We start from the raw sequence: 16,582 nt of genomic DNA, 5'->3' as shown, positions 1-16,582 counted from the left end.
GTCTTATCCATAAACATATAATTCCATTACAGTGTGATAAGTGCTATAACCGAGGTGTCCACAGTGAAGTCTCCTGGATCCAGAGAGAATAAGGGCAGAGAATAAGGAAGACAGAAAGGGTCCTCAGAAGGAGGTGGCATAGAGCTAGGTCTTGGAGGATGGGTAGAAGTGCTCTGAGAAGGGAAAGGTGGTACTTGACCCAGATCCCTTTTATCAATCCAGTGCATCACACCCCCAGCTGCTGTGAGTGTTGGCTGCCAACACTTCTTCTGGAGAATCACACCTTATCCAAAGATGCCAGAGAGGGGAAGCCCTGACCCCTCCCTGCTCAGGGGCAGCCTGCAGCCGGTGACTGACTGATACAGTGGTATAAACATACATTTCGCTTGCTCCAAGGTGTTAAAACTGTGTGGTGCGACTCACACCCCAGAACTCCCTGTGGGATCAGGCTGAGACTTGACTTCAGCCAAACCACCTCTTTGCTGACTGCCTCACCCTGCTGCCATTGCTTCTTCTTTTTTTTTTTTTTTTTGGAATTTTAGAATTTTATTTATTTTTTTATACAGCAGGTTCTTATTAGTTATCCATTTTATACATATTAGTGTATATATGTCAGTCCCAATCTCCCATTGCTTCTTGATAGGTTCCTCCTCAGAGCACTCCTTCAATACTCATTATTTGCACAAGAATCACATCTCAGCTCTGCCTCTAGAGAACTTGACCCAAGGCCAGGAGGGAGGGCATTTTAGGTTGTTGGGACGATACGGACAAAGGTTTGAAGGCAAGCGCTCATGCGATTTTGGAAGGTCAGGAAGCTTTTTATGCAATATTATTAATAATAATAAAAAAGTTAACATTTACTAAGGATTACCCTGTAGGCTGCGAAAACAAAACAAAACTCTGTTCTCGGTATTTTTAAACATCATCTCAATCCTCATCGCAACTCTTCAATGCAGATTCTTATTGTTCCCAATTTTAAAAATAGTTTGTCCGGTGTGAGGTAATTAGCCCCAAGGGGTACGGCTAATAAGTGGCAGAGGGAGATTTGACTTCAGGTGGGTCTGAGTACAGAGTCTCTGCTCTGCAGACGTGATGTTCCAAGTCTTCAGAAAGTCTCGACACCTGGGCAAGACACCCCGCCTCCTTCACTCACCAATCCGCCCAGCAACGGAGAGTTCCTTTAAAACACCCACACACAGGACACCACGCTTGTGGTTTCTCTGTCACCTTTGAATGAACATGTTCAATGACTCCTTTTAAAAGGACACAGTATTTACGGAGCCCAGATGAAAAGGACAGCATGAAGGAATGCTCAGAACCTTTGCTCGCACAGAGATGACATAATTTATGTTCCGCCACCACCATCTTTGCTCTCCCCGCTGCAATCTCGAAATGGAGGAGAAACTTGGTAATTGCTTCAGCGGGGCTGGGCCTGCTGTTGTCCGTTTGCTTTTCTTATTGCCTTGCCCTGCCTGGTGACCCCTGAGTATTTCATCTTCTTTGGCAGGGCTGGCAGGTTCTAGGACACCACTGGCAGAGTGGAAAACGCCTTGGAAAACACACAGAGGGAAACTGAGGAGGGCGTGTTGGGGCAGGAGGGCCAGGCTTGGGGAAACGTCCGCAGGCAAAATGCTGGGCTAGCACCTCTGCCGTCTGTGGGCGTTTGGAGGTGAGAGGCAGAGCACCCACGGAGCGCGAGGGAAAAGCAGCTCGTTTCAGGGGAAGCAATGACCTATAGCACTGATCTGGACGGACACGGGGCTCCCTCCTGCTTGGTGCAGAACACACTTCAGAATCATAATGATAACTATCCGGAGAAGTATTGTCATAATAGATTCTGGCATGACAGTCCAGGAGTATTGGGATGACTTCTGAGGCTAAGTCCACAAGCGAAGGGTGCAGAAGGGAGGAATGCAGAAGGCCTGGGAACAGGGAAGTGGCTGGGGTGCACCCTGCCCAGGGAAGCTGTGGTCAACAGGCAGGAGAAGGTTCCAGGCGGCTAGTGCAGGACGACACACCCAATGTTATTCTCTAGCCGGGCTGCACACCTGCTGTCCCAGCCTCTGAAAACTCAGCTTTCCTCACCTTCTCTCCCAGGCTGAGCTGTCTTCCTGCCTGGTGACTCAAATGTGAACTCACACCTGGTCTAAGGTCCACGGGAGGTGGTAAGTGAAGAAGATGAAAGGTCAGGCGTTGGAGTCTCCTGCCCAAACTCAGTCTCAGCCCTGCCCTTTCATCCCTGTGTGAGCTGGGGCAAGTCTCTTAACCTCTCTGTGCCTCAGTTTCCTTATCTGTTAAATGGGGACCATATAGGGTTCTTTAAGGAGTAAATTGGTAGCGCCCATAAAGCATTTATAACAGTTCTTGGTGCAGAGTAAAGAGGCAACAAGTGTTGTCTGCCATGATTATGCACAATTACTGTTACTGTTCTCCTGCAGCCGCCACTGCTGCTACTTTGTTAGAGAACCTAGTACAGTGCTTAGTATTCAGGCTACTAGCAATTGGTGTTTTTGTTCATTTCTTCTCCCTCCTTTCTCTAAATAACTCCAAAGAATGGAGTTACTGGTTCAAAGGACATGGAATTGCATGTGGACCCATGTGTTCTTAGTACACACCACAACGTCTGCACCATCTGCTTTCTGGAAGGTGCTTTCCAGCACTGACTCTTCCCTCGCCTCCACTCCAACCAGCCCCTCCAGAGATATCTCAGATCCGCTCGCTTTTCTCCATCCCACATGCTTAGTCCAAGCATCATCCTCTCTTGTCTGGATAAGAGGGATAAGACCACTTAACCAGTTAATTGAAAGCCCCATCCTCTCTCGGCCACTGGGACTGCAGAGCCATTGAGAGCCCAGGTTCCCAGCCTGGGTTCAGAGTAAACAGGATTACCTGGGGGGCTGGGAACTGGTGGAGACAGAAGGTGTTTCAAAACTTAATCAAAACTTAATTAGAAAAAGAAACAAGCCAAAGGATAAACACCTGTGAGCAGATGATGTGCAAAGGCAAACAAGTCTGAGATACAACGTTGCGTTGAAGTTCTGAGAATGATCCCGCTGGGCTACACTGGGAGTAGCTGCAAATGCTTCGAGGGGAACAAAAAGCCTCTGTGTCTACTTCTCGGGAACAAGTGACAGTTCGGCTCCAAGCTCCAAAGACACGGGAGGAGAGGGCTCTGCCTAGGATCACACAAGGGCTGCAGGGAAGCTGCGCGTCGGGGAGATGCTAATAAATAATCACTGGAGCACACACGGGCCGGTGCCTCAGAGTGAGGAGGGGGCGGAGTGCACGAGAGAAGAGGCCTCCCGAGGCGGCCGGAGCCGGGCCTCGCCCGCCCCCCACCCCCGCCTTCCAGGCAGGACTGGCGGTGATGGCTGTTCCAGGGCCATCGGTACCTCACTCACATCCCCTCGCCATTCCCGAGCCAAGGTCTTCCTAATGCAGCTCCTGTCGGCCTCTCTTGGCAGCTCCTCTGACCACAGGAGTGTGCTTCCTCGTGCACACAGCAGGCTGGAAGGGTGTTGGCACTGTGGCCCTGGGAGCAACCCTCAGCTAGGGACAGCCTGCATGTCCCTAGGTGGACGGCTCAGACGCGGCCCACAGCACTGCCCAGGGGTCCCACTGGGGCTGAGCTCCAGTTGCACACGTGGTGACCTGCTCCGTCACGCACCTACATTGGCCTCCCCATCACCCTCTCTCCCTTTCCCTTCTCCAACTGCTTCCTGGGACCACACCCCATATAAGCCACTTGCATGCAAAGCTTTACCTCGGGGTCTGCTTCTAGGAATTCAACCAAAGACAAGGATGTTGGTGGCGGGCAGACAGGATTGAGGTTAATGACTTAGCTGAGTGAGGGACGCTGTGCACAAACGTGTCCCAAAGTCAACAAAATCCCCACGGGGACTCAGGTGGCCTCAAGACTCCTGTTTGGATCAAGCACCTGGTGACTTGTCACCGCCATTACCCATATCCATGTCACCCCCGAAGTCAGGGACCTCCTCCGTGCAGGAAGCTAACCTTGGAAATACCAGTTAAACGTTACTTTATCTCTGACCCCCGAGAGACTCCAATGAACTCTGCCCTCTTCTTCCTGACAGGAGACCAGAGACCCAAGGGTTCTTACCTGAGGTTCCTGTTCCCCTAGCCTCGCACACTGTGGTCTCTCGAACCTGGAGCTCCTGCCCTGCGCCCACCCCAACTTATTCTAATGAACTCTCGCTTCTTCCAACTCAATCAGCATCAGGTGCTCCAGGAAGCATTCTCTGCCCCTACCAACTCCAACAGCAACCAACGCTTTCCTATCGCCACAACAGAGATTCTTGCACAAGATTAAAATATTGGTTAATCCACAGTCCCAAACTAGACCAGTCTCTTAACCTGAAAACTTCAAGTTTATGGGCTTTTGGTGGTTCCTGACCCAGAATCACATTTGTATGTGTGTGTGCTTCTGGGGAGGAGACGCATTGCTTTTATCTAATTATAAAGAGGCTTTCCGACCCCAGAAAATATCACAGCCATTGCACCAGACTATGAGCTCCTCACGGACCCGGTAACACCTTACTTAGTCTCTTATCCCAGAGTGCACTCCAGTGCCAACTATCAAAGGCACTTAGCTGGCGATACTATCGGCTAATGTAGTTTGAAAGTTTATTCTGACCAAAAACCCTATGGGTCTTGATTTGTTTGACCCCCATGACAACCCTAAGAGGTGGCTGCCATCTCAATTCATCGGACACGGGACAAGAAGCTGTGACAGAAGAGCTGGCCCCGGGCCCCACAGCTGGAAGGCTTGGTATGGGACGCGAAGGCAGGTAAGTCAGGCTCCTAGCACCAGCTAGCTTTACTGAAAATACCAAGAAAGGACAAGCTGATGAATGAACAAACATCACGCAACTCATAACCACGTTATCCCACCAGCTTTTAGGCAGCACCGTGACATACCTTGAACAAAACCTCCGCCTTCGGTAAGACTCCAAAATGTCCACCAATGTCCACGTCATTTTTCCTTACAAACAGCAGTGGAGCTCCTGTAACCTGGAAATGGATGTCTCTCCTGTAACATCTGCAAATGTGTTTTAATCCTTCGGGGCAGGCAGCATCTCTTCTTCGATCTGTTCAATTTTTTGTTGTTGTTTTTTTACAAACTGAGGACCAGAAGGTTACATGGCTTGCCTGACGCCGTGCAGTGAGTTAGCTGCAAAGCTGGAAGTGGAATCCAGGTCTCGCCTGTTCCCAGTTAAGTGCCCTTCCCCCTTCTCCCAGTGGCTGCATCTCTGCCAAGATGATGCTAATATGCTTTCCTCCTGAGAGTCATGTGTTTCTTAGTCCACGAGGTTCCGTGAACCCATCACGAAATTCGATTTCATTTGTCTAATGACTCCCAGAGAATCACCTGGCCCTCACACAGCCATCGTGGGATTCCCTGGTCCAGGCTCTAAGAGGCTCCCAGGTCTATGCGCCCCCCTGGAGGCTGTCATATCTCTCCTTCTTGGGATCTGCAGGCCCTGGCTAAGGGGATAGAGACAGACTGACTGTCCGGGCTGCTCTGTGTGGCCTGGGCCCCCCTAATGCACTAATTGATTTATTGGCTAATGAGACAGTTTGTGTGCACCGCTGGGCTACTTGCAAAAGCATTCCCTTTCCACCACTGCTCTCAAGGAAATTCCCAGTCCCCAGTGAAGCAGGCAGAGGGACTCCCTGGAGTCCCTTCAGAGACCAAGTAGTTCATCGCGTAAGGACTGTGAAGTAGGACATTGCTGGCCCCCTGGATGTCCTCCGGCTCTGCAGCCTGGGTGCCCCATGCCACCTGCCTGAGCCTCCAATGCCCCACCTACCTGTCCAGTGGGGGACAGAAAATCTCCTCACTAGGTTACTGTGAGGAATGTGTGAAAAAGCGCCAAATAAATATTTGTTGAATTATAAGAGACACAGATAAGAGAGCACATCAAATATGCTTAAAAGAAGTTTCTCTCCCTTCCATAACTCTTGCTCCATTATTCTTTCGATCATGTGTGTCAAGAACGGGAAGGTTGGGACTTCCCTGGTGGCCCAGAGATTTTGCCTTCCACTGCAGGGTGTGCGGGTTTGACCCCTGGTCGGGGAGCTAAAAATCACACATGCCTCTCAGCCAAAACACCAAAAAAAACATAAAACAGAAGCAATATTGTAACAAATTCAATAAAGACTTTAAAAAAAAGGTCTACATCAAAAAAAAAGAACAGGAAGGTAGCAGGAGCTGAGCATGGGGGTGCCCCCTTTCTCTCTCTCCCGTTCCCCCTCCTTCATCACAGACGCTATTAGTGAGCATTTGTCATGAGCACATGCCTGCTGTGCCTCTTCTCACCAAATTCCTCCCTCTCTGCCCTCAAACGATGGCAGGTGTCTCCCGTTTCATAGACTGCAGTCCCAAGAACGCGCAGCAAAGATGGAAATGCGCTACACCTGAGCTGCCCAATACAGCAAACGCCGGCCACTGGCTGCTGAACCCTTGAACTGTGCCTTGTGCAACCCAGGAACTGGGTGTTTCGTTGAATTTTAATCACTTTACATGTAACTAGCCACAGGTGAAAGTGGCCACCAAGTTGGATAGCAGAGTTACAGATGGGGGTGAAAAAGAAAAACAAACTGAAGTTTGGAGAAGTTCGGCAATGGCCTAAGGCCATAAACCTGGAGGAAGGTGGAGGTCAGAGCTGCATCCACCATCACCAGTTTCCCGAGGGCATCTCCTAAACCAAACGGTCAGGCTGGCCATGGACTTAGACACACGAGCCGAGATCTGAAACTCAAGACAGTCTGGGAGAGAAATATTTCCAGGGCTGGGGAATTGGCCCAGAAGGAAAAGGAAATGAATATTCAAAGCAGATAATGGTTGTGGAAATGCTTTGTAAACTACAAGTGCTGTCTCCCCCTTGGCACTGATTCCATGGCAAAGCTTTCCTGTCCCTCTCCATATCCTGCTGCTCTGTTAATCCTTAATTAAAGCTTAAGGGATTTGGGAATACAGGCCTCTGAAATTTGGACTAAACCCTCCATGTTATTGAAAAGGAAAAAAGGAAAAAAAAAAAAAAGAAGAAGAAGTATCTTGGAAAATTAGCTTTTCTTTCCTTAAACGCTTTTTGGGTGTTATTACAAACCAAGTGCCAGGCTAATATACCTTGTGTTGCGAATGCCTCGCAATTCCTGCTAATTGAATTAAACCCAATTCTCTGCAAATAAACTCTTGGTTGTTCTTAATGGCAAATAAGGAACAGAGCTGTTTCTTTTTGGAACGGGTCTAATTACCAGCATCTCCATGTGTAACGCAAGCCGCCTTTGTGTCGGCTCCTGACAATGACGGCTCTGTTAAGACCAAAGTTGCAGCGTGCCCTTGGAAACTTCTCCCTTTTTTTACTCCACTTCAAAATGTTTAATAATGACTAATCTACTTTCTAAGATGGCAGAGAAAGCACAAGAGGACAGAAGTCCCCTTTTTAAAAAAAATTCAGCACAAATATTTCAAAACTGACACACTGCTCATTTCCCTCCCTTTCTTTTTCCCTTGGACACAGCACACATTTTGAAGTTGCCAATGAGTGAAGGAACCTGTGCCTCCGGAGCTGCACGCATGCCCAAGGTGAACGGAGGAATCCGATGTCAGGGAGGGAGATGGATTCCGTGGGGCTCGTGTGGCCCAACACCTTTATCAATAATGCAATGCCAATTACTTTGGAGACCAGCCTTGACTCTTGCGGGATGAGAAACTTTATTCCAGGGCTCTGCGAACAGCATATATAATCAGCCACACCAACTAGATTTTAAAATGCAGTACACATCATTGCTTACTGGCAATTCTGCCCTGATGTGTGGGTGGAGGTTCCAAGTCTGAGATTTCCAAGTAAGGTGGATGAAACTTTCACACGGATGGCAACTGTCCTTTGTGTACACTTCGGGCTTCCGGGTGGGTGATGGCTGGCTCTCTGAATTGCTAAGCTCTCATCCTAGGAAGAGCCTCAGACTCTCAACCCTTTGCTGCAGCAGAACAAACCAACTCTAGATCAGCTGGGCAGCCCAGAATTGGGTTCCCACATTGCACCCTCCAAAGTCTCTCGTTTACCTCCTTCAGCACCCAAACACCTCATTCTTTGAAGATGTTATGTTCTCCTCCCTAGGAAAGCTCTCCTGATCTCCTCTGACGGCAAAACTCTTAAATTCAGCTTCTGGAACCCAATGCAGACTCCCCTGTCAGAGCTTGCTACTTGCTTCTGTTTGCTCCTGTTGCATTCTTCTCTCCCATCTGTGCCTGAGGCAACATGGCAGAGTGGACGCTTGGACTCTGATTGAGGTTTGGATCTTAGTTCTGTCACTTACAGCTGCGTAGCTTGCTGCAAGGTATTCTACCTCTCAGAACCTCTCTTTTGTCACCCACAGAATAGGGATGTTAATGGTACCTTGCTTCAAGGAATGGCTTGGGTATGATGTGTTATAAATAATAATGGGGATAAAGTGACTAGTACATAGTAGATGCTCAGTAAATGGAATCCCACCGTGTTCTTATTATCAGACTGACCCTCTGTATTTTCTTTACTTGCTTAGATGTCCACTTCCCCCACTGGGCAATCAATTCTTTGAAGGAAAAGCACAGGCCTCATTAATTTCTGTATCTAAGTCTCCCCGGCACCTAGCACAGAGCCAGGGATGCGCTTGGTTTGGAAAACATTTGCTTAATAAATTGATGAATAAATGCCTGCATATTTATTCATAATGAATGAAAAATGAATGAATACCTGCAACAAATGTTTAGGAAGAGAAATTAATCAGTGCCTAGCGTATAGGAGGTGCTTAATAAGTGAATGAATGAAATAAATGAATAAATGAAGGAACACCTACATCCAAACATTCAGGGATTTAAATGAAAATCAAATGGAAGAGCTTTGTGATTTCCCACAGAGAGAACCAATTCCCCCCAAACCCTCCTGCCAGAAGCAGCTCACATCAGCTCACAGCAGAACAACGATGTTAAATTACTGCTTAACTACTTCTCATATGATGATCTCCTGCATCTCGCCAGGAAAATCATCGCCATTCTCTCAGTGCTGGGAACAGCTGCAGTTCACACGTTTGGGGCGCCTTTTCAACACGATTCCCTCTAACAACTCTGAACTCGATTTCAGTGGCTCCCTTTCCTTTTCTCTCTGAAGAGCTCCCTCCAGGAGCCTGACATGCAAAGTCCATGGTTCTGGGAAGAGATTTACCATCTCCCAACCTGACCTGAAGGAACAGAGAAAGAGGAAGGTGGGGCCTGGCTGTGACCCTTCCCAGAGAAAAGACACAGCGGTGTTTTATTTCAAATCATACCTGGGACTCTGGACTTTGAGCAGAGGCGGCCGAGGGAATGAGCGGTGAGCGGTGTATTTAAAGCAGACACATTTAAAGAGGTTGCTGCCTCTTTTTGTCTGTCAGTAGAAGGAAGCTCTTGATCCTGGCTGAAATGACAACTGGGCTGCACCAGACCTGGTTGGTAGTGGGCAGGGAACCAGGTCCCTGAGGCTGTGTGAGTAGGGTTGCCCCCTAAAATACAGGACACCCACTTATATTTGAACTTCAGATAAACAGTGAACAAAGGTTTTTCTTTTTTCAAAAATAAATTTGTTTATTTATTTATTTTTGGCTGCTCTGGGTCTTCGTTGCCGCATGGGGACTTTCTTTAGTTGCAGTGAGCGGGGGCTACTCTTCCTTGCGGCACATGGGCTTCTCATTGTGGTGGCTTCTTGTTGCGGAGAACGGGCTCTAGGCATGCAGGCTTCAGTAGTTGTGGCACATGGGCTCAGTAGTTGTGGCTCACGGGCTCTAGAGTGCAGGCTCAGTAGCTGTGGCGCAAGAGCTTAGTGGCTCCGCGGCACGTGGGATCTTCCTGGACCGGGGCTCAAACCCGTGTCCCCTGCACTGGCAGGCGGATTTTTAACCACTGTGCCACCAGCAAAGTCCCAAAGGTTTTTCAGTAATGTAAGTATGTCCCTCATACTGTATGGGACATACTTATGCTTAACAAATATTTATTGTTTCTCTGCAATTCCAAGGTAACTGGGCATCGTGCATTTTTACTTGCTACATCTGGCAACCTTTTGTGGGAGGGGCAAGGTGAGGAAACCATTCTCTCAGATCCTTCCCTCCTCTCTGGAAAAGGATACCATGGAGAAATGGGTGGATTATTCAGAGTCTGAAGCTACTTGAGCAGAAGTATGGTGCTGTGGTTAAAAGGACAGCCTCTAGGTCCAGCTCTGTGGGTTTAAATCGTGGCTCTGCTGCTTCTCAGCCGTTGAATCTGGGATTGGTGGTGTAATGGTACCTATTTTATACAGTGCGTGGGATGGTTAAGTGGAATCATCTATATAAAGTGCTGGATGCAATGCTTGGAAATCACTCAACCCATGTCATTATGTACCATAGTTATTACAGGGGTCTTTGCAAATCAACTAGGGAGCACTTGCTAACCTGCCTGAACAGTGACCTGCAGTACAAGGCAATTTCCTTCATTCCCTAACCCACAGGCCGCCAACTCCCATTGCTGTCTGTTTTTGTAAATAAAGTTTTATTGGAACACAGCTGAGGCAGGAGATAGATAGGCCCCAGGCTGAGCAGCTGGAACTTGTCCCCTGCGGACAGATACTCCAAGATAAAGATAATCACAGGAGCAAGGAGGAGCGGAGTCCTGCTTGGATACAAGATAAAGAGACCAAGTATTTCTCATTCTTGAGGTCAAGGAGGGCTCCCTGACTACACATGCGCAGAAAGGCTCCTCAGGTGTCAAAAAAGGGAGGGGGCGCCACCCCAAAATAGGTGGTGTCAACCTCCCCATAGGCCTCTGTGCTGGAATCCATCTTGCTAAGAGATGTGCACACACACAAGGGAGGACCCTGAGCTAAACCAAATATGGACCCAGAGCCAGGCAAACCAAGATGATTGGTCAGAGGAAACCCGGAAGAATTGCCCCGTGTAAGTGATTTAAACTTCCATGAAGGTGGGACTCTTTCTCTGTGCCCACCCACATGTGTCTATCCACACGTATGCTTTTTCCTCCTAGTAAACACTTTACTTGTTTCACTACTTTCCGTCTCTTTGTTGAAATTCATTTCTCCAAAGCAGACAAGCCAGGACCTTGTCACTAGCCACTGGCCCTCGTGGTCTAGTGCTTAGGATTCAGTGCTCTCACTGCCACGGCCTGGCTTCAGTCTCTGGTTGGGGAACTGAGATCCTGCTTCAAGCCGCCACAGGCCGAGGCCACCCGAGATCACAGCCACTCTCATTCCTTTACATATTGTCTGTAGCAGCTTTCATGTTACAAGGGCAGGGTTGCGTAGTTGCCGTAGAGATTGTGTGGCTCTAAAAGCCTAAAATATTTATTAGTTGGCCCAAGACAAAGTTTGCCAATCCCTGATCTAACCACTTGCTTTAGTTTCCTATTGTTGTTACAACACATTACTGCAAACTCAGTGGCTTAAACAATGCGAATTTATTCTCTTCCAGTTCTGGAGGTCAGGTGTCGGAAATCAGTCTCTCTGGGCAACAGTCAGGGTGTTGGCATGGCTGTGCTCATGCTGGAGGCTCGAGAGGAGAATCCTTTTCGTTGCCTTTTCCAGCTCCGAGAGGCCACTGTCTGCATTCCCTGGCTTGTGGCCCCTTCCTCCATCTTCAAGGTACAACATTCCAGTCTCTGCTCCCATCACCATGTCACCTTCTCCCCAGCTCCTCCCACCTTCCCCTTATAAGGACCCTTGTGATTGCACTGGGCTCACCTCGATAATCTAGGATAATCCCCCAACTCAAGATCCTTAACGTAATCACATCTGCGCAGTCCCTTTCTCCATGTAAGGTAACATTCACAGGTTCTGGGGACATGGACATATGTGGAGGCGTAATTATTCAAACTATCACACCAAGGGGTCACAGAGAAGGCAGATGCCAGGCCACCACCCTGACCCATTCTCATCCCAGCCGTGCACCTGGGAATGAAGAATGAACCCCTGTAAACCTGCAGAGTGTGACTGGGCTTGGGGTCCCCTCTGGGCTCTCACGTCTGGCAGGTGAGAGGTTCTGGGCTGGGGAGCAGGAGGAGGGGGAAGCACCTACAGGAAAGGAAAGGCGTCCAGACCATCCTCCACGCATGGAGGCTTCCGCTTCCTTCCCCCTCCTTCAAGTGCTTCTGACCCAGGTGAAGGCAACGCTTTCTAAAAGACACACACTCTCAACAGGCCTCACCTACTGGGGAGGTGCCCCCTGAAGCCTCCTTGAGAAGCAGCGGCCAGCATGAGGAACGCTCTCGAGGGCAGGAAGCTCGCTCTCCCACAACGGCCAAGGAGCGTGGAAGAGACCAGGACGTTTAGGAGCAAGAGAGGCACCGTGACGCGTTTGCAGGAAGCCCTGTGACAGCCCAAGCTCTCTCTCAGGGCAGCCCTGAGAGGCGCTCCTCCAGGTTTTGCCAGCGTGTTTCCCAGGATGCGGAACTCACTGCCTCCCCAGGTAGGTGGCCCTGTCCTCATTGGAGCCCACCTGCTGTTACAGGGTTCATTCCCTCTGCTGTGCCCACATGGGCCTCCAGGTAACTTTGACCACGGGCCCCACTTCTAACTAACCTAAGTTTCCATCCCTTTGTCATCACCTCACATATGTGAAGCCCAGATTCTCATCCCAGGAGTTCCTTCCTCCATCCAAGAGCTCTGTGTTTATGTAAAAACTGACAGCACAGGGGGAGCTGTGTTCTAGGTGAACCAAAGGCACAGAAGAGAGAGGTGCAAAGCCAAGTCACCCTCAGGCCAGCCGGCGGGCGGCAGCTTCCTCCTCAGCAGAGCGGAGCATCCCCTGGGGCCCCAGTCTCGTCCCCTGCATTGTCAGACACCAGGGAGAGGTGCCGCCTCTCTGGGAACGGCTTTGTTCTTCCAGACTCTTTAGAAAAGCTGTCTGATTCACTGCTGTGCAGATGTACTGCCTCTGGTTCACATAAGGACAGAGCCGCAGGGAGGTCGGGGAGGAAAGAGGAGGCTGGGATTGAGGTGCCGGAAAACTGTCCTGTATTTGTCACTTGGTTCGTGACACAGGGCCTAGGTCAGTTTCTAAAACATGGCAGGAACCTAATGACTCTTTTCTAACTTCGGTTGTGGGGAAATTGAGGAAGGGGAGTGTTACTAAGTTAGATATTAGATGGACTGTGAACCAGGGACCATGAGTGTCTTGGTCACTATTCCCAGGGTCTAGCAGCGTCTCTGGCACACAGCAGGAGCTTATGGCAGACACTGCTGGCTGTTTACCCAACAGTCATTCCCAACCACCTTCTCTACTGTCTTAGTTTCTCAGTCTTGACAAAGCCTAGGGAGACTGATTCTAGCCAACGAGCTGCACGGGGAGGACTGCCAGCGACGGCATCTTCTCCGAAAGCAATTCTTCTGATAAAAAGAGCTTCAAGAAGAAAGAGCTTCCACTCACCCACTTCTTGCCTTGAAACACAGTGGGATGTTGTGATGCCTGGAGCTGTGGCAGCCATATTGTGATCATGAAACCATGAACATGAGGATGAAAGTCTGTGCTGAAGGTGGCAAAGCAAAATTCTGAAGCAAAGTTTGGATTCTTGATGCTGTTGAACTAGTCCTAGAACCACCTGACTCCAGTCTTCTTGTTGAGTGAGACACTTCATGCCTGTATTGATAAGCCTCTGTTGGCCACGTGTGTTGTGTGCAGCTCAGGGCACTCTAGTTTATGGAGCACTTGATAAATATCTCCTGAGTTGTACTGGGGCAGTGGCGGTTGGGGGGCTTATAGGAAGCCTCCACCTAGTGAGTCAGGACCAGATAAAGCCAATAAGACACATCATGGCTGGGGAGGGAAAGAGGCTGAAAGAATTATGGCCAAAGCCAAGAATATAGCTTTTGATGGAAAGTGGGTCTTGGAAAAAACTTAGTTCCTCCCAGTTAGAGATATTAGATTTCTGGTTCTGATTCTCTGTGACTTTTTTTTTTTTTTTTTTTTTTTTTTTAGCCGTGTGGCATGCGGGATCTTAATTCCCCAACCAGGGATCGAACCCGTGCCCCCTGCAGTGGAAGTGTGGAGTCTTAACCCCTGGACCGCCAGGGAAGTCCCATGATTTTCTGTGACTTTTATAAGACTTTTTCTCCCTGGTGAGTACTGAGCAGAGGGTGGAGAGGTTTATCTGGCATCTTAGCCAGCCAAAATGTGGTGCAGAGCATGGAATCTAGAACTGGATATGCTGAGTCTAAGTGAGTCTAGCTCTTCTAAGTCAGGGTTTTTCATCCTCAGCACTGCTGACATTTGGGGCCAGATAATTCCTTGCTGTAGGGGCTCTCATAAGAAGTTTATCAATATCCCTGGCCTCTACCATTAGAGGTCAGGAGCACTGCCTCCTCCAAGTTGTGACCCCAAAAATGTTTCCAGATACTGTCAAATGCCCCCTGGGGTGCAAATTTTCCTGGATGAGAAACACGCCTCTCTAATAGATTGTGAACAAAGGAACTGACGCCTCTGGACATCCTTTTCCTCATCTGCCAAAGGGGAATAATAAGAGAACTACGTGCTGGAGCTAGTGAGAGTGTTCACCGAGGTAGTCTGCAGAAGGGGCTTTAGTCGATGTGAACTGTTACGATGGTTACTGTTCTTTGAGGTGGTTTGTGTCATGCCTGCTTCAGGACTTGGCACTCATCGGAGCTGAAAGGAATGTAGGTATTCATCCAACTCCCCGTTTTTCAGATAAGGAAACACAGATCCAGAGAGAGAAGGTGACCTGGCCAGTGTCACAGCCCCAGAAGCAGAGTCCAGTATCTTGAATGCTGACCTGTGTTGTCTCTTTTGAAGCGGAAATCTGAACCAGCCTTCCCCGAGAGCCTTGCCCTGACTCCCACAAGACCCTCAACTCCAATCAGTTCAAGGGTGTTTACTGGGAACAGACTTCACACCAGACATCATGGTAAATACCAGGGATGCAGTGATCAGTAAGATGAGCATGGTCTTCCCTGCCCTCATGAAGTCTGCTTGGAAAACCCAACATTACACAGATAATGACAGATGAGGTGCATTTGGAATCACACGGAGCCCTGAAATAAACCAAAATTGGAAGTAGACCCAGAAAACTCCAGTTCTGCCACATTTTTCCCAAATGAGGGGCCGGAAGCTCCCAAGATAGAGGAGAACACTGGCATCGGCCAGTCGGCTTTCCCGAAAAGGCATTTCCCCACCTCCTCCTGCCCCAACAAGAGGGTGTGGGTGGTAGCCGGTGGGGTTGAGAGCAGAGAGATGTGGGTGTGGAGCTGGGAATCACTGTGATTCTGAGGCTTATGTAATTTCTGAGAAAGCCATCTCTGATCAGATTTGGATGGGGACAAAAGAACAAACCACATGGCCAATATGATCGCTTAGGATTCTGCCAGCTGGACAAACTGTTGTCATAATTTGTTACCCTGGGACAACTGGGGCTACATCCTTGAGGGTGTTTCGGGCAGAGGGAGCAGTGTGTGTACTCAAGGCACTGAGGAAAGTCCAGGAGGCTTGGAATATAAAGAGCATATGCAAAGTCTCCGTGGGAGATGGGGAAGAGGGGAGGTCAGGAAGACGATGGGAGTCCAGTGGGGCTGAGGCAGAGCAGGTGAGAAGGACCCTGGGAGATGATGAGGCCGGAAGTGTGGGCAGGGTCCTTATACTGAGACACCTCCAAATCACATTAGGGAATATGGATCCTTCTGCAGGTGCCCAGGGCCACTGGCGGGTCGTAGGTAAGAGCATCACATGATCCAGTTCCCATTAGGGACACATCCCTTTGGCTTCAGTTGGAGGATGCCCTGGGGGAAGCAAGGCTGGAGACGGGAGACAAGTCAGGAAGCTGGAACTTAGGGAGAAAGATCCTTGGGTAGAAAGAGGTGGCCTGGGCTGATGTAGAACATGTTCTCAAACCAGGAGCGTTTGCCCTCCCAGACACTTGGCAATGATGGGAGACGTTTCAGGTTGTCACAACTGGGAGCGGGGGTGGTACTGGCATCTAGTGGGTGGAGGCCAGGGATGCAGCTAAACATCCTACAGTGCCCAGGACACCCCCCCCCCACCCCCAAAGAATACCCAGCCCAAGATGTCAACAGTGCCAAGGTTAAGTCCTGGCATTGAGAGATGGAGAGGTGGGTTTGAGTTGTGTTCAGAAGGTACAATTGGCTGACTTGGCGATGAATTGGATGTGGAGGCTGAAGAATTAGGAAGTATCAAGTAACAGGTCCTAAGTAACAGGAAGGATCATGGTTCCATCCACTGACATGGGCAGCACAGAGGAGGAGGAGCAAAGAAGGTGTAAGGAGAGTAACGCAATCTGGGGCACAGTGAGGCCAGTGTCCTGGACATGAGCAGAGTAAAACGCCTTCAGAGCTCCCAGCTGTCTGGACAAAGGATGTCAGCGGCTCCCTGTCCCCCCAGACTGAGCTTCTCAGCTCCCCATCGTCCACCTGGGCCTCCCATACCCAGAGCCCCGCCCACTGCATTTCTTTCCTGGTGGCCCAGCTCTCCGGGCAGGAGTCTGGCTCTCCTGGAGCAACCTTGCCCCCAGCTGCAGAGCCCACATCTCCCT

General features: G+C 49.5%; 1 protein-coding gene across 14 annotated transcripts in view; it reads right to left on the bottom strand.

Annotated features, from left to right (window-relative positions):
* Positions 1-16,582, bottom strand: part of RBFOX1 (RNA binding fox-1 homolog 1) — a 2,209,300-nt gene that overhangs the window by 1,625,115 nt on the left and 567,603 nt on the right. The window contains exon 1 of one of the 14 annotated variants that reach the window (XM_059898916.1): positions 4,939-4,949. The exons of the other annotated variants lie outside the window; for them this stretch is intronic. The gene's annotated coding sequence lies outside the window, so the exon portion shown is untranslated. Of the gene's footprint in view, positions 1-4,938; positions 4,950-16,582 lie in introns of those variants that run through there. 14 annotated transcript variants of the gene reach the window in all.

Source organism: Balaenoptera ricei, chromosome 15, assembly GCF_028023285.1.
Source record: "Balaenoptera ricei isolate mBalRic1 chromosome 15, mBalRic1.hap2, whole genome shotgun sequence".
NCBI lineage: Eukaryota > Metazoa > Chordata > Mammalia > Artiodactyla > Balaenopteridae > Balaenoptera > Balaenoptera ricei.
The sequence above is the reverse complement of the archived record's forward strand: the minus strand, read 5'-3'. Positions and strand labels throughout refer to the sequence as shown.